We start from the raw sequence: 18,871 nt of genomic DNA on the forward strand, positions 1-18,871 counted from the left end.
CAGCTACACTGTATTTCTTCAACAAAGTAGATACTGTTGATCTAAAAGGCCAAAAAAGAGGATAATGGAACTTTAGATAACTTGACATACCTAGTCAAGGTACCTAGCTTTTTCAAATTATTATTTTGTGTCCTTCTGACAATGATTAATAGAAACTAGAAATCCTTAATCCCAGAGTAGTATTTTGAGAAAAACTCAGCAAGAAAATAACCCCCTAAGGGGAAAAAGGGATATCAACACTACTCACTTAAAAAAGAGAGAGAAAGAAAGAAAGAAAAAAGCAAAGAACCTCAATTGTCCAACAATTGAGGAATGGTTCAAAATACCATTGTACATTAACAAGACAGTCACCTAGCTATTAAAAATGATCATTATTGCTACAAGAAAATGCCTATATGATATACTGTTAGCCAAGAACCTTATGCCAGAACTGATTATAATCTCAAAAAGTAACTACAAAAAAAATTAAAAGTTAAATAAAAAAGTAACTGCATATATAGAAATAAATATATACACAAAGTATAATATATATATTTTTTATATATTGCATATATATAAAGATGATGGAATTCAGTTACATTAACAGCTGCACACAATACTCCTTAAGCTAATTAGTTTCTAGAAAGTTGTGGAAGATTTTTAACAAGTCATATGATGATAGAGATGACTGAGAGGGGTTCACCAAGATTCTCTCTGAAATGGTTTGGGGTTGTTTTAATTTCTTCGTAGGCTTCAGCACTGTTTAAAATTTTTAACATTGAGTATATATAAGACAATATTTTTGGGTGGCACCAGGGTGGCTCAGTCAGCTCAGGTCATGATCACAGGGTCCTGGGATCGAGCCCCACACTGGGCTCCACGCTCCGTGGGGAGTCTGCTTCTCCCTCTCCTTCTCACTCTCCCTCTGTGCGTGCACGCTCTCTCTCTCTCTCTCTCTCTCTTCTCTCAAATAAATAAATAAAATCTTTATATAACTAAATAAATATTTTTAAGTGATGGAAGAGAGAATCCACAGAGCATGCTGAGAGCTGAGGAATTTCTGAGGCATCCAGGGATTTATCCGTAGTCTAGGTGAGGCAGGAGGGATGTGTCACCAGCTCTGAACCCAAAGCCCTTTCAGCTACGACTCCAGAACCTGTGAACAAGGATTCTTTAAGGCAGTGCTTCTATAACTGGTTTAAATGTCTAACAAATTAAGATGACAATCCTCTAAAAAACAAAATTAAAAAGCATTCATACCTAAATTTACATATCTTTTTCATTCATAACTCAATTAAGTTGTATTTCTGCTTATCTACATGGCTACAAGATCACGCATTTTTACCAGTCAAGGTGGGAAAATAAGAAAGCTAACCATCTTCTATGAAACAAAATAACCCCAATGGTATAAACCAAGTCGATGCACACTTAAATTATGCTCACGGAAAAATAAACTTTGAAATCACTCCTTTGTAAGGAAACAAAAAAAAAAAAAAAAAGCATGATTTCAGGGACCCTGGGTGGCTCTGTCGGTTGAGTGTCAGACTCTTAATTTCAGCTCAGGTCCTGATCTCAGGGTGGACAGTGTCCCATGTTGGGCTCCTACTCAAAGGGGAGTCTGCTTCTCTCCCCCTCGGCTCCCTCTGCTCCTCCCCCCACTCATGCACCTCTCCCTCCTTCTAAGATAAATAAATAAATCTTTAAACACACACACACACAATTTCATTTTGGGATTTTGGGGGAAGTCCTGTGGAGAGTCTACATGTTCTGGTTGGAATATAATATTGGGGGGGACATGAGGACATGAGAGTTTCTAAGGAAATAGTAACAGAAAGAATTTGTTGGAACTCTATTCAGGACAAAGAGAAGTTAAAATCTTTTCTTATAAAATCAGGCTAGAATGGAGTAGGATATTCGACAGAGAGTTCTACATTAGAAGTATCTTATGTAGTAAAAGACAAATTAAAATCTGTTACTTTGGGGGCACCTGGGTGGCTCAGCAGTTGAGCATCTGCCTTTGGCTCAGGTCATGATCCTGGGTCCTGGGATCTAGTCCCCCATAGAGCTCCCTGCGGGGAGCCTGCTTCTCCCTCTGCCTATGTCTCTGCCTCTCTCTATATATCTCTCATAAATAAATAAGTAAAATCATAAATAAATAAATAAATAAATAAATAAATAAATAAATAAATACATCTGTCACTTTGATACTCTGTAGCCAATCATTTCAAAAGCTTTTAACCTTCAAAAATAAATGACATGTGGGATCCCTGGGTGGCGCAGCGGTTTGGCGCCCGCCTTTGGCCCAGGGTGCGATTCTGGAGACCCGGGATCGAATCCCACATCGGGCTCCCAGTGCATGGAGCCTGCTTCTCCCTCTGCCTGTGTCTCTGCCTCTCTCTCTCTCTGTGTGACTATCATAAATAAATAAAAATTAAAAAAATAAAAAAATAAAAAAAAATAAATGACATGTAGTTACAAAAGGATATATCTATACACTGCTGAAATCCAAAGAGATCTTCCTCCTTTAAAAATGTTAAAATTCACCAGTCTAAACAAGCTAATCAGCATGTATTCCCTCCCTCCTCCAAAAGCCACTCTTCTTAGCAATAAGAACCAAGACAACCATAATGCTATGCTAAGAGAAAATACACAGGTGAGAAAAAAAGTAGTAGTAGTAGTAGTAGTAGTAGTAGTAGTAGTAATAGTAATCCGTGTTGTCCTTTTAAGAATGTTTTCAATGAGGGGTGCCTGGCTGGTTCAGTCAGTGAAACATGAGACTCGAGATTGTGAGTTCAAGCCCCACACTGGGCATCGACATTACATAAAAAATAAAATCTTAAAAAAAAAAAAAAAGACTGTTATCAGTGAGAACTATTTCTAAGGAATACAAGAAACAATCCACATGAGAAAACCTATACTGAATGTTCTATGTTTCAGTCTATACAGCAAAAATGAAGTGAAAGTCTAATCCAAAATTTAATGAATTTAGGCTATTGGGTCCAACTTCGATCAAGTATCTTTTTTCTCCTAACGGCCAAGTGTCCACAATTATCTGGAAAAGTCATTCAGTGCATTCACTCGGTATTTATTAGGCGGTCTCCTCTCCTGTCTCCTAGGACAGTTTACAATCCTGCTGAGAAGAATTTAGGGGAAGCACTTAGCACAACAGAGAAAAATATACCGCATGGAAAGAGAGGTTGCAATGGTTTCAAAGGTTCTATTAGAAAAGGGAAGGGAGCTCCGAGGGAAGAATGAGCACTTGCAGGTATTTCCCCAGGGGCCAAGTTTCCGTTCATCATGGTACCTAGCGGGCTCCAGCATTTCTAACCATCTTATTATTTGCTGTCACCCCCCAGAGAGCAAGTCACTCCTACACTCACTCTAAGGTAGTGACTGCCAGCCCTGGTGCTCTGTATTCCCAGTGCATACGCATCACCTTGGAGCTAGAGCTTTGCTTTCTCTGCACAGATAAGATGGTTTGAGAACAATGCTCCTCCGACAGTGGAAGGTGACCCTCATCATTCCTCCGCATGTGAGCATCAAGTCAGGTGGATGTTGCCAATCTACCTGCAAGATCACACTGAGTTACAGACGCCTAAGGAGTGATTCACTCAGTAAAATGGGGTTGGGAAAGTTGTGATCATCCACGAGGCACTGGAGAGAACAGTCACCGCTGGTCAGCCCAGCCAGAAACAGGAACTGGGTGCACATTCCAAGAAAGACATGAGCTTTGAAACAGGAAGTGAGGATGCTTCTGCTGGTTAAGGCAGTGGTGTGATAAACTGGCCTCCAGAAGGAAACGATGATAACTTCCACTGAGGCCATGCGGCCACCAACGACACCCACACCCGGCCTGCCTTTCAGATTAAGGTATGAGACCTACTGACGACAAGTTTCACCAAAAGGTAAGACAGTCAGAGGTCAAGGTGACAGAAGGAGTCCTCCCAGACTCGGTGGACTGGAGAAATAGGAACAGGGAAGGGCTCGATGGCCAGAGAGCTATAGATGGTCCACCCGAGGTCTAGAGGCTTGCCTCCCATGACGACTGGAATTTGCTGGAAGCGGATGCTTAAAGTGGTAGAAGAAGAAATCTGAGGTCCAACCTGGTCAGAGCGTGCTTACTGCTGGTAAAGGCAGGCAAAGAGCAGCACAGCGCTGAGCCACACACATCTCCCAGCCAAGGCTGGTTAAGGCCCCAATGGCAGATTGAACAAAACCTTTCTCTCCCTCCTGAAAGCCCAATAAAATGACAACAAAGGAATCTTTTTTTCCCCCCTCTAATGTCTAAACCCACAAGGATGGAGGAAATGGAAGAAGAGAAAATAGTAAAACATCTTGGTGGGGAGATAGCCCCCCTGCCTATCCTTGCAAAAACACCTGGAGTTTCTTCCCCACCTGCTCTCCCAGAGAGGGTCCTGGAACCGGGTACAACAGGCACAGCTCAGGGGCTCAACTGGAAACACCGTGGAGGGGTTGCCTGAACATGTGGATGCTGAGACTTTCAGCCTTCTTCTCCACCTAGTTCCCAGATCACTGGCAGCCAGGCTCCCTTGCCACCACCCAGGAAAAAAGAGTGGAAGAGCGTTTTCTGAGGACTCTCACAGTTTCTCCAAATAAAAGCCCCAGCCATATCACCAGACAGTGACGTTCCCAGCCAACAAGCCCATATACACATCTTCAGCTTTTAAACCCCCACTGAAATGTGAGCAGACCCCACAGGGTGTTAGAAATATGAAGCAAACCTCTAACATGAAAGATAGAGACCTAAACAAATAAACAGACAAAAGCAACTTGGGGAAAATGAGTCTGCGAAGGAAGAAAAAAAACTTTCAAAAAAATGAGACTCCTCAGAGAGATAAGACAGATAAGATACTGAAACCATAAAACAAAAGCAAGAAATAGATATTGATGGGGCCAAGGGCAGGCCACCTCAAAATGCATCACTTTGACATGCTGATTATTTTTTCTTTTAATATTTTATTTATTTATTCAGAGAGACACAAAGAGAGAGGCAGAGACACAAGCAGAGGGAGAAGCAGGCTCCATGCAGGGAGCCCGATGCGGGACTCGATCCCAGGACTCCAAGATCACGCCCTGGGCCAAAGGCAGACATTCAACCACTGAGCCACCGAGGTGCCCAGCATGTTGATTATTTCAAATAAAAGTTACTAAGAGACAGCCAATGCAAGAAGAACACTCAGACCCTCCTCTGTCTCCTGAAAGCAGGAAATAAATCTCCCATGTGAAAGGTGCCCTCCCTGTACCAGGAGGTAAAAAGACATCCTTATCGCCAGAGATGGGAAATTTAGGGCTGAGAAGGTTGTATAAAGAACCCTTGTTACTTTTTACTCTTTTACTACCACAGCCCAAATTCTGTTCAGAATTCTTTACTAATTGAAGCTCCCAAATTTTTCTTTGTCCTGTTAATTCCCCAAGATTTCTTGTTTCTTTCTCCAATCTATATAAAAACTGCCTGCTTTAGTTATTTCCTTAGGTCTCAATTTCATAATTGGGCCTCTGTGCCCTTAGAATAAAACTAGGTTTTTCCTCTGTTAATCTGTCTCACTTAAATTTAATTCTTAGTCCAGCTAGAAGATCTTGAGGGTAGAGGAGAATTATTCCTTTCCTTTAGCACACCACACACAAACACACACACACACACACACACAAAACAAAAAAAGCTTTTAATTTAAAATATTGAAAATGTGATTATACTTATTAAAAACTCAGTGGGAGGACTGGATAATAAAATTAAGACAATCTTCCCAAAAGCAGAACCAAGATACAGAGAGAGGAAAGAAAATATAAGAAAATTAGAATATAAGAAATATAAGAAATATTACAAAAGAAATACAAGAAAATATAAGAAAATATCTAATACATGAACAGAAGAGTTTCTGAAAGAAACATCATAGAAAGTGGAAAGGAGGAAATCATCAATGAGTAATTTCAAGAAAATTTCCCAAACTGAAGGATATAGGTTTCAGGATCCAAAGAGCCCAGAGCAGTAAAAGAAAGTAGATCCATACCAAGGTACAGCATCATGAAATTTCAGAATTATGGAGACCAAGAGAAAATTCTATAAACTTCCATAAAAGACTCAGAAGCCTTGTAAACTGTACACAAAACACAGGCAAAATTTGAGGAATCAGGACAGTTCTGAATTTCTCAACAGCAACACAACCTGAAGGCAAGGAAGCAACGCCTCCCAGATTTCCATTCTAAAATTCTAAACTGTACATTGTCTGGTCGAAAGCAACTACTTCCAGGCATATGCTGTCTCAAAAAAATTCATATCCTATGCATCTTTTCTGAAAAGCTCCCTGAAGTTGTGCTCCACCAAACAAGGGAATCCACACCAAGATAGAGGAAGACATGTGCTTAACAAGAGATCCAACACAGGAGAGAAATGATGGGGATCTTCAAGATGATGATGGACGTCTTCAGGGTGACCGCTGGGCCCCACGTGTAGAGGGCAACTGTTCCAGATTAGGGCAAGCCAGGAGACTCACCGACAACCTTTCCAGGACAATGAAATTGATGATACCTGATGCATATGAAGCAAGTTTCAGAAATCTGGCCAAGAGTTTTGGGCCAAATTAATAAGGACATACGAAACTAAATAAATGAACAAACAAAGCAATTATTAACTCCAAAGAAGACAAAAAGTTGTGCTTGGCTTAGCTATGAATATTGATCTAACCAAAATTACTGTTTAACTACTGTAAGGATGGGAAAATAAGGAAGCTGTGGTCAAGATGGGGGCGAGAGGAATAAAGGCAGCCACGTCATCATCTTCCACGGTGGGAAGTCAACAGATAATACTTCAAACTGCAAAACTCAAGAAGTAAGAACTGCAAGCAACAGATACCAAAATAACCAGCTCAAAGAATTACAAGTGGTTGTTTCCAGAGAGAGAGCAATGTAATTTAGATTAAAAGTTTATAATTTTTTTTAAAAAAACTATATTGACTTCTGTGCCCAGGCAGTTTTACATTTATTTGCTTTCACTTTGTCTCCCTAATAGCAATTTGGCAAAATTCCATCCTCGTTTTTCCCAACAAAAGAAAATGTAATTCTCTACATCTAGCCCACAGCAGCTATTGTCATCTGAGCTCTGAGCAGTCAAATGTGGTGGGAAAGGCAATAGTTCTAATCCAACCCAAGGAAGGACTGGTTGAGCTAAGGCAGAAACACAAAGACAAGTCCAGGTCAAGACGACTAAGCCCCTCTCTTCTGGGATTCTTTTCAACAAAGCTATTCTCATGGCATAATCACGTGGTACAGGATAATCTTACAATTGCCAACCACCATGAGCCAATTTCACTCCTATCTAATGGATTCAAATGTCCCCCTTTGTGACACTAATCCAACCAAGGCAGCTGGCCCCTAAACCAACTGATCTGAGTTCAACTTCACTCCTCTTTACCTCTGTAGTCTGAATAACAAGAGAGAATAAGGGGCACTTTCCTCAACAGACATTTACTAAAGCATCCACGGGGGACCCAGCACCAGGCTGGATCAACATCCCTGAGTCAACTATGCAGATCTCATCTCTCTGTCCTGAAAAATAAGTTGCTTCTCCCTAAGGGTGGGAATCCAGGGAAGGGTGGAGCCGGGGTGGAAGCCACAAAACTGGAAGAGCTGGGGCAGGGAGAGGAGGTATCAGCTGGCCAACCTGGAGTAACCTGTAAGCAGAGGTGTGCTTGGAGGCCCAGGACTCAGGCTCCTACTACTTTGGATATGCAGAGGAAGGCAGGGAGTCCCACAATTCTTCCCCAAGCATAAAAGTAGACACAACCCTTCCAACCACCCTATCAACGGTCAACTTTCCAGAGTGAAGGTTACCATTCTCTGAGCTTTACCATGCTTTGATAAAATATAGCCCCTGCCCTGAGTATCTAGCTGCTGAGAAAACACGCTGACTTAGTACAGAATAATTAAACAGGTTGAAAGTGCTAGAGCATACATTTATATTCCATATTCTTTTCTATTTGGGAAGATGTGAAATTTTTAGTTCAAGGACCAATGTGAAGCTAAGGTTTTGCCAACTACAGCAGGGCACTGATGTGCATGAGTCTACAACACCTGCCCTGTACAGTTCCAAAAACTGAAACATATTCACACCCTTGTGGGAAGAATCAAACTTAAAAAAAAACAAAACAAAACAAAAAAAAGAATCAAACTCATTAGCATAAATACACTGCAGTCAGCATCATGAATTGGCAGGACGAGTAATATATTGATCAGATTAATTGGAGTACAGGGAAAGTATAGGTCTTTCCTAAACACTGAAAACGAAACTGAACTAAAAAATGCTTTCAGGGACACCTGGGTGGCTCAGTGGTTGAGCATCTGCCTTAGGCTCAGGTCATGACCCCGGGCCCTGGGATCAAGTCCCAATTCAGGCTCCTCACGAGAAGCCTGCTTCTCCCTCTGCCTGCGTCTCTGCCTCTTTGTCTCTCACGAATAAATACATAAAATCTTAAAAAAATAAATACTTTCCAATACACAATAGGAAAATTTCAACATACTTTCTTTTTCTCCGTGTAAGTCATGATATTCCATACCACATGTGACTCCTGCTGGCTGAGCTACCAATGTCACAAACCGATCTGTTTAAACCTAAACTTAATTGAGAAAACCACTGGTTTGTTAAGGTTGTTTTTTCCTCCTCAGCCTTTTAGGGCAGAACCATCTCAAAGAGAGTAAATTCTCAGAATTTCCTAAGAGGAAAATGGGCACTCATTGGAAAAATACAGGGTATAACTTAACGATTTTGGATAACCTTCAAACCCACTTAGCCACCAGCCCATCCTGTTGTTCCCAACCCTTCTAATCAAATATTCCAGTTTCCAAAGAATGGCAATAGACGAGGCTGTTTCCGAACCTGGTGCAGAGAAATGTGTTATTATTCTTTCTTGGGGCGGGGTGGGGGGGGTGGCGGTGGGAATCAGATCAAAAAGCAAATTTAGGATCCAAAGAAAAGTGCACACTCCGGTCAAGGTCCTAGTGTTTCCAATGCATACATTCACCGACTCCTATTTTCAAGATTCAAACTATTTCCCAGATTTAAAAAAAAAAAAAAAAAACCACCTGTGAGGTTGGTGGGGTGAGTCCCTCGGGCACGTACGACTGTGGAATGTCTCTGCGGACTGTGCCAACTTTCAGCGGAGCCTGCGCGGCCGCCCAACCGGAGGGGGGGACCCCACCTGGCCGCGCCGCCGGGAGGTGACCCCAACGCCGAAACCCGCGCCAGGTGGCCTCGGCCCCGGACCCGAAGGAAAAGGAGGCGGGTGCTCCCCGGGAGAGGCCAGCGCCCGAGCCCAGAGGCGGGCGGCGGGGAGGCGGCGGCCGCGGGAGCGCGCACCTGTCCCTTCCTCCGGGACCCGAGGGCCCGGGTGCCTCACCTGGCGTGCCGACCCCGTGCGCGCCGCGCTGGGGAGAAAACCTTCCTCCTCCCGGGAGGGTCGGCTCCGGGCTCGTGGCAGCCGCCTCTCGCCTCGCGTCCGTCCTGCCCGGCCCTGCCCGCATTTCCGCAGTCCCCGGCCGCCCCTGCGGACCCGCCGCATCCTTACCTGGCGGGAGCGCGCGGGCTGCGCCGAGCCGCGGACACTGCGAAGTCCCGCGGGCCCCGCCGCGTCCGCAGCCTGGAGCCCGCAGGCCCCGCCCCCGCCCCGCAGGCCCCGCCCCCGCCCCGCCCCGCAGGCCCCGCTCCGCCCCCGGCACGCAGGCCCCGCCACGCCCCCGCCACGCCCCCGCCCCGCAGGCCCCGCCCCCGCCCCACAGGCCCCACTCCGAGCCCGCCCCTCCCAGCAGGCCCCGCCCCGCCCCGCAGGCCCCGCCCCGCAGGCGCCGCTCCGAGTACGTCCCGCCCCCGCAGACCCCGCCCCCGCCACGCCCCGCAGGCCCCGCTCTGCCCCCGCCACGCAGGCCCCGCTCTGCCCCCGCCACGCCCCCGCCGCGCAGGCCCCGCCCCCGCCCCGCCCCCGCCCCGCAGGCCCTGCTCTGAGCCCGCCCCTCCCGGCAGGCCCCGCCCCCTCAGGCCCCGCCCCCGCCCGCGGCCACCGGTTCCCACGAACCCTGCCGAGGTTTTGAGCCCGGAGGCGGGAGTGTCGGGTAAGTGGGGAGCGTCCCTTGTGCTCCCGAACGCGGCGCTGGGACTCCCTAGGCCTAGGCTTCCTGCCCCAGGAGGACCGCCCCGCGGGCTTTGGGACCACCCCGGCCCGGGAGAGCCCCGAGCAGTGCCACCTGTGGGTGACTGGGGACTCGGTCGGAATCAGGGGCCGCACCTCCCCTTCCGCTAAGGGAAGCGGTCCAGGCGGGTGACACGGTGCAGTGGAGCGAAGCCACTGCACGAAGTTTTACGAAAAGAAAAAGTCTTTTTCTGTCAAGCCTAAGGCATCGGAGCGTATCTGATACACCTATAGGGTCAGGTGCATTCCCTATTAATATATTAATACTTCGTTCACCCACTGAAGAGTGGCAAACAGGACTTGTATAAGACTAGGTGCCCCGCACTGTTTCCATACTTTACAGGTATTCACATTTCTGCAAAGTGTACATCAGAATCCCCCATTTTACATGTGAAAGTGAGGCACAGAGAAGCTGAATAACCAACCTCATGACACCCGACTTAGTAACCTTGAAAGCTGGTATTTCAGTCCGGGTCGTCCTCCCCGGGAGTCTGCCCTCTGAACCACTGCTACCCGGACTCACCAAAATCTGAGCGTGCACCAGGCCTGGTGAACAGTTACAGGCCTGGGGGACACAAGGGCTCTGTCCTCCAAGGGCTTTTTATTCTAGTCTGGGGAGAAAGACAGTAAGCAAGTACAAAATGGAACCACTGCACCTACGAGAAGTGTTTCGACTATAATGGATAGTGATGGGGAGAGAGAGGCTACCTTACACCTAGTGTCCTGGAGACTTCCCTGAGAAGGTGACAGCAGCGCTCAGCACTGAAGGAGAGGACAGTCCACCTGAAGATGAAGCTAAGGGAGTGGCAAGTACATTAATAGTTATTATAGCTCATGCTTGTTTGGGACTTTAAAACATATATTATCTCTCCTTTGACCATGCAATCACCTTGAGAAGCAGTCTGACAAGATTCATTTTACAGGGGGAAAAAAAAAAACCATAAACCTAAGGGTTGGGAAGTTTAATGACTTGCCTAAGTTATTAGTTAGGAAAAGGGGGTGGGGGTGGGAAGAGGGCGCATATTTGAACCAAGGCCTGATGCCAAATCTTTTCTCACTCTGGTGGAGTCCTTGAGTATAATGACCTGTACTTGGGATCTACTGTCTCTTGCCAGCCCCATCTCTCCTGCCTCTTATCCCATCCAGAAACTACTGTTGACTCATTGACATAATTTCCCCCAGGGCAGGTGTTCTTTGAGGGAGCAGAGGTGAAACTATAGGCAAAAAAAAAGAAAAAAAAAAGAAAAAAGAAATAAAATTGTGTGTATGTAGAGAGAGAGTTATAATTATTTATTATGGTGATAAAGTTGGTTTTCTCCCAAGAAAAATGCTCATAAACATATAAGTGAGAGGACTTAACACTTCCATCAAATTGATCCCAAAAAGGTAGCAGAGCCACTGTCTTAAAGGGTTAGTTGATATTGTGGTGATTAAAAGTTCTCCAGAAAACCAGAGACAACTGATCTGTAAACAAAATATCTAGATAACAGAATTCATTATCAGTGATAGTTGAGGTAGTTTCCATGATGTTATACTGTTTCCTGAAGAAGACATTCATCATATTATCAGCGTAGGTAGGTGGTTGCCACAGGTGTATCATGCCCAAAGCATGCAGTATAGAGTACTGGCAATTGTTTTCAGCAGAAGGTTGATAAGAAGAGAAACAGAGATAAAGACAACAGGAGAAACTTTTACAGAATTTCAGCTACACCAGTGAAAAGGTGTAAAACTGAACTCAGGATGTGGTGGGCTACAAAAACCATTTAATCTTTATTATTTCTTATGTGGCAAGTTCAGTGGCTTTAATAGAAAATGGAATACAGTTTAGGCCCATATAACTCAACTTTTACACTGGGCCCTCATGGAAAGAAGGAATCTGGTCGTGCCAGACTTTAAAAGACTTCTTCTGCCATCAAAGAGAAGATTCCAACAATATCATTACTGTCTTCTTTATTTTAAAATAACATTGAGGAACAGGAAAAAAGGCATTAATGTAGACTTCTTGGAGGCGGGGACTCGCTTCTTACAAGTTATCGCTGTGGCTTCTATAAAATTTGTATGTTAAGATGAGCAGTATCAGGTTGACATCATTTTGAGTGAAGTTCATCATTCTTTGAGTGAAGAAAATGTCTCCTTTTAACTTGCACACGGATTCCACATTGTGCATTAAAAGACACAATCAATGTGGAAGGTTTATAAATAAAATGATGTTTGTATTTGGAGCTCATCACACTTTTTTTGTCTTTCTTTTATAATTTTCTTCCTACCCGAAAAAGACCTGACCCACCCTGCATGAATAATTCATGTTTGTTGAATGAATGAATGATGATGACAATGATGAAAGTAGTATAGACCTTATCAGTCTTTTATCAACAGTCTGTTCCTAGGAGAAAATGATGACTTCACTGTCGTGGTATGATATGTCTGCTTCTCTTTCCATCATGTACTGAAAATACTTGTTTCTTTGAAACTACATAGAAGGAAAGAAAGTTTTTTTGGTTGTTTGTTTGCTTTTTTAAAGTAAGCTCCCCACCCAACATGAGGCTTGAACTCACAGCCCTGAGATCAAGAGCTGTACATTCTACCCACTGAGCCAGCCAGGCACCCCCTGTAGGAAGTTATTTTTTAAGATTTTATTTATTTATTTATTTATTTATTTATTCATTCACTCATTCATTCATTTGAGAGAGAGCAAGCACAAGAGCGGGGAGAGGGGCAGAGGGAGAGGAAGAGAGAGAATCTCAAGCAGACTCCCTGCTGAGCATGGAGCCTGATGTGGGGCTTGATCCCAGGATGCTGAGATCATGACCTGGGCCAAAATCAAGAGTCAGGCACTTAACTGACTGCACCATCCAGGTGCCCCAGGAAGGAGTTTTAAATGTTGGGTGCAAAATCAAGAATTATACTCCTGCAAACAGTTGCTAAATAAATCATTCAAAAGAAAGAAAAAGCATCAGATACAAAGTATGTTTATAAGATCATCACTAAAAAAAAAAAAAAAATATCATCACTAATAATGAGGCAATAATTAAATGCTCAATAACAAGGCAATATTTAAACAAAACTTATCAATAGTATAGTATGTCAAGCTGTCACTAAAAATAGTATCTAGGTTAATAAAATAGAAATGAAGAGAAAAACATGAACATTAAGTGAAAAAAAAAGTAGAACACAATGCTTTATGTATCCTGTGATTGCAACTGAATAAAAAATCATGTGGGAAGAAAATCGTTGGGTGGAAAATAAGAATAATGATGAATAGTTATTGAGCGGGTTGCAGTGTGCCAGCCTCTGTTTTCAGTACATTAGATTAATTCGTCTAATTTTCACAACAGCTGTGTGAGGAAGGTACAGTTGTTATTTTTGTTTTACTGATGAGGAAACTGAAACAGGAAGATCTGAGTAATTTGACCAAAGTCACACAGTTAGTAAGTGGCAAAGCTAGGATATGAATATAAAGCAATATGACTCTAAAGCTTTCACGCTTATCCAGGCAAATCTGGCAGAGAAAATAATGTTTGAATCATGGATCATGAGTTGTGGGGTGTTTTTTTTTAAAGATGTATTTATTTATTTTAGAAAGCATGTGTGCAATCATGCACCCATAAGGTGGGGATGGGCAGAGGAAAAGGGAAAGAGAATCTTGAACAGACTTCTTGCTGAGTGTGGAGCCTGTTGTGGCCCTGAGATCATGACCTAAGCCCAAATCAACAGACTTAACCAACTAAGCCACCCAGGTGCCCCAGATCATGGTTTTGTTGTTGTTGTTGTTGTTGTTGTTGTTGTTGTTGTTGTTGTTTTAATATTTCCTTGTATAATATTTTTATGTTGATTCAATCGTAAGCAAAAACTTTAAATTGCAGAGTCAGAAAACAAAGCATAGAGGCTAGACCAGATTACACTCAGAAGAGAGATTCAAAGGTAAAGATGAGAAACATACTGAGTGAAACCCTCTGGGTTGGGCCAGTTTATGTTTTGGATTAGGATCTAAATAGTGTTTTCAAATGGGTACAATATATCAATGACTTGATAGTTTATGAGAATTGATATAAAATGAGCTATGAGACAACAAATGTTATATGCATTATTATTGGTATGAATAAAAAGTATATGCTGGCCTGATGTTGTACTTGCTTTTCTTTCTGCCTAGGATGCTCTACACTCCGGACTTTTTGAAGCTACCTTCTCAACAGTGACAGTCATGAAAATGTGACCATCACTGCATTAGCAGAAAACTGAGAAAACCCTGCTGAACAATCCTGAAAAAAAAATCCCTATTATGGTGGAGTGTACATTCTAGGGAAAGGTCAGTCATTTAAAAATTGATTTACAGAGCACCTGGGTGGCTCAGTTGGTTAAGCATCTGCCTTCAGCTCAGGACATGATCCCGGGATCCTGGGATCGAGCCCCAGATCAGGCTCCCTGCTGAGCGGGGATTTAGTTGCAAGTAAATGATTTCCCCTCTGGTAGGTGAATAATGGCCTCCAAAGATATCCACATCTTAAATCCCTGGAACCTAGGAATATGTTAATTTACATGATAAAATGAACTTTGTAGATGTAAGTAAGTGAATTATCTTCAGATGGGGAGATTATTTGGGGCTATCCAGGTGAGCCTAATGTAACCACAAGAGGGAGGCAGGAGCTTCAGAGCCAGAGAAGGAAATATGATAAGAGAAGCAGAACACAGAGAGCAAGAAAGAGATTTGAAGATGCTACACTGCTTGCTTTGAAGATGAAAGGACCACAAGCCAAGGAATGGGGGCAGCTTCTAGAAGCTGGCGAAGGCAAGAAAATAGATTCTGTCCTAGAGCCTCTGGAGTCAACCAGCCCTGCTGACAACTGGATGCTAGCCCAGTAAAATTGATTTTGGACTTCTGACCTGAAGAACTGTAAAAGAACACATTTGTGTTGTTGTAAGCTAGTAAGTTTGTGGTAATATGTTCCCATAGCAGTAGGAAACTAATAAAACCCTTAGTAGGAGTTTATTTTTCTTTTATCTATAAGAAATCTATGTCAGACTGGCATGATGTCCATAGTGTCAGGGCCCCAGCTCTTTCTGTCTTTTCATGTAGGTGAGAAAACATGGACGGAAATATGAATATCTCCAGAGACTCATGATTTGGGGATCAGACCTTGTAGTTACCCACATCAGTGTTTCTCAAACTGGTATATGGTATAAAGACCTCTAAAAAAAAAGAGAATTATTGACTTTAGAGAGATAGAACATGAGCAGGAGGGGCAGAGGGAAAAGAAGAGAGAGAAACTCAAGCAGACTATGCTGAGCACACAGCCCAACACCAAGCTCCATCTCACAACTCTGAGATCACAACTTGAGCCAAAACCAAAAGTATAAAGCCCTTTTAAATAAAAACATTTTCATTTTTAGTCAGTTAACTATATGTAAATATAAAACTAGTCATGCATTACTTATGTTTATAGCATTTTATACGTACTTAAAACCAAAATAGATTTACACAATAAATTCAAACAAGAATGCAAAACCAATTATTGAGGCCACCCACATTCCCACGCTGTAGTCACTGGAATTCACATAAGGAGCACTAACAAGAAGTTCCTATCCCTCTCAGCCAGGGAGGCATCACTGAAAACCTAAGAAAGAGCTGGAACTCCCAACCCCATTAACAGAAATGGGGAGTACCTCCCTTGATTGTCAATGAAGGAAAAATGAAAGTGGGAAACCTGAACTTCTAATTCCAACTGGCCTCTCACCTTCCTCTGCCAAAGCAGTGTGAGAAGAAGCCGGTTACAACAAAGGCTTAAATCTAATCCAGAATATCATAACACAATTCCCCAAATGTCCTGGTTTCAATTGGAAATAACTTGCTATATTAATAAACAAGATCTCAAACTGAATGAAAAAAAGATAATTAATAGACACCAACACCAAGATCACAGAGAAGTTAGAATCTTGTGACAAAGATTTTAAAGCAGGGGCTCCTGGGTGGCTCAGTGGTTAAGCATCTGCCTTTGGTTCAGGTTGTGATCCTGGGGTCCTGGGATTGAGTCCCACATCAGCTCACTTCAGGGAGCCTGCTTCTCCCTCTGCCTGTGTCTCTGCCTCTTTTTCTGTGTCTATCATGAATAAATTTTTTAAAAAAATCTTAAAGAAAAAATAAAAAGATTTTAAAGCAGCCATCATTAAACCAATTCAATGAGCAGTTACCAACATGTTTGAACTAATTTTTTTAAAATAGAAAAATCTCAGCAAGGAAATAGAAAGTCTCAAAAAAGAAATAGAAGACCTAAAAGTTGACCAAATAGAAATTTTAGAACTGAAAATACAAAAACTAAAAATTTGTAATGCCATGGATAGGCTTCAGCAGAATGCATGAGATATAGGAAATTAGTGAACTAGAGGGAGCAATACAAGTTATTCAATCTGAACAAACAGAAACAAAACAAAGCAAATCTGTGAACAGTCCTATGAGACTCTAACAAAGAATTTTGCATTTTTATCTTCAGAGTATAAGAAGAAGAGAAAGAATGGGGCTGAAAAAGTACTCAAAAAATAATAGCTGAAAACTCCATATTTTACCAAATCTATAAACTTACAGATCAAGAAGTTAAGCAAACTTCATGTAGGATAAAGGCAAAGAAATCCATACTAAGCCACATAGATCATTATCAAACTTCTTAAAACTAAAGAAAAAGAAAAAAATCTTTAAAACAGTGGGAGCGTCATAACATCTTACCTATGGAAGGAATATAATTCAAATTCAGAAACCATGCAGAAGGAAGTGGCACAACAGTTTTGAGTGCTAACATAAAATAATGGCCAGTCAGCCCACAGTCCTATACCCAGCAAAAATATCCCTTAAAAATGAAGGAGAAATCAACTCATTCTCAGATAATGGAAAATAAAGCCAACCTACCCTAAAAGAATGGCTAAAGGAAGTTCTCCGAACAGAAAGGAATTGGAAAAAGAAGGAATTTTGGAATATCAATGAAGAGAGAGCACAGTAAGTAAAAATATTTGTAAGTGCAATAGACTTTCCCTATTCTCTTCCTTTTTCTAAATTATAATGGATGGTTGAAGCAAAGATTATAACATTGTTCAAGTGGTTCTAAAAGTATGTGGAAGAAATATTTAGGACAATTGTAAATAAAAGAGGATAAATATATGTAAAGGGAGTTAAAGTTTCTACATTCTCTTCAAACTGGTAACACAATGACATCAGTAGAAGTTGTGTATATATGATGTATAACCTAGAGCACCCACTAAAAAGCTCTACAAAAAGATAAATACTCAATATTTAAATTGAAATGGAATTGTAAATATTCTACTTTCTTAATAGTTGATAGAACAAACAGACAGAAAACTAGCAAGGATGTAGAAAAACTCCCAATACCACCATCAACTGAGAGATTCTAATTGATACTTGCAGGATGCTCCACTCAATAGTGGAATACACATCCTTTTTAAGGGTCCATGGAACATATACCAAGATAGATTATATCCTGAACCATAAAACAAACTATAACAAATTTAAAATAATTGAATTCATATGGAATATGTTCTCTGATCACAATAAAATTAAACCAGAAATCAGTATCAGAAAGATATCAGGCAAATCTCCAAACAAATGCTTGGGAATTAAACAATGTATTTGTGAATAATTCATGTATCAAAGAGAAAAGTAAAAGGGAAAATAAAAAATAAGTGGAATAAAAATGAACAATGTATCAAAATTTGTAGGATACAGCTAAATAGTGTTGAGAGAAATTTATAGCAATAAATGAATACATTAGAGGAGGAAAATTCTCAAATTTAAGCTCCCTTTTTAAGAACCTAGAAAAAGAAGAGTAATATAAATTCAAAGCAAACAGAAGGAAACAAATAAAACTAAAAGCATAAATCAATGCAATTGAAAACCACAAAACAATAGAGAAAATCAATGGCAGAGCTGGTTCTTTAGAAAGATTAATAAAAATGATAAAACACCTAGGAAGACTCAAAGATAAAAAGAAAGAAAATCCAAGTTATCAGGAATGAAATGGAAGTATCATTACAGACCACTCCAACATCAAAAAGATGATAAAGAAATATGACAAAAAACTCTATACATATAATTTTTAAGTGAAATATAATTGATATTTAACATTATATTGGTTTCAGGTATACAACATAATGACTCAGTATTTGTATATATTGTGAAATGATCACCAAAAGTCTAATTAATGTCCATCACCATTACATAATTACAATTTTTTGACAAACATAAATTTGACAATTTAGATGAAATAGACCAGTCATTAAAAAGTACAAATTATGGGATCCCTGGGTGGCGCAGCAGTTTGGTGCCTGCCTTTGGCCCAGGGCGCGATCCTGGAGACCTGGGATCGAATCCCACGTCGGGCTCCTGGTGCATGGAGCCTGCTTCTCCCTCTGCCTGTGTCTCTGCCGTTCTCTCTCCCTCTCTGTGTGACTATCATAAATAAATTTTTAAAAAATTAAAAAAAAAAAAGTACAAATTATGGGATGCCTGGGTGGCTCAGTAGTTGAGCATCTGCCTTTGGCTCAGGTCATGATATCACGGTCCTAGGATCAAGTCTGGTAGCAGGCTCCCTCTGCCTATGTTTCTGCCTCTCTGAGTCTCTCATGAATAAATAAATTACATCTTTTTTTTTTAAGTGCAATTTACTACAAATAACCTAAAAGAAAATAAGTGGGGA

The 18,871-nt window shown here is 41.8% G+C and overlaps 1 protein-coding gene and 1 long non-coding RNA gene across 4 annotated transcripts in view; one reads left to right on the forward strand and one right to left on the reverse strand.

Annotated features, from left to right (window-relative positions):
* Positions 1-9,645, reverse strand: part of TEC (tec protein tyrosine kinase) — a 132,847-nt gene extending 123,202 nt beyond the window's left edge. The window contains exon 1 of one of the 3 annotated variants that reach the window (XM_077847938.1): positions 9,558-9,645. The gene's annotated coding sequence lies outside the window, so the exon portion shown is untranslated. Of the gene's footprint in view, positions 1-9,389; positions 9,533-9,557 lie in introns of those variants that run through there. The other 2 variants (XM_077847939.1, XM_077847940.1) reach the window with 2 other exon arrangements.
* Positions 9,646-10,027: 382 nt separating this feature from the next.
* LOC144282936 (uncharacterized) lies at positions 10,028-17,221 on the forward strand. Its single transcript, XR_013351342.1, has 3 exons — positions 10,028-10,098; positions 14,326-14,481; positions 16,661-17,221. It is a non-coding gene; the product is annotated as an uncharacterized LOC144282936 (long non-coding RNA).
* Positions 17,222-18,871: the final 1,650 nt, after the last annotated feature.

The sequence above is a fragment of the Canis aureus genome, chromosome 14 (assembly GCF_053574225.1).
Source record: "Canis aureus isolate CA01 chromosome 14, VMU_Caureus_v.1.0, whole genome shotgun sequence".
Lineage (NCBI taxonomy): Eukaryota > Metazoa > Chordata > Mammalia > Carnivora > Canidae > Canis > Canis aureus.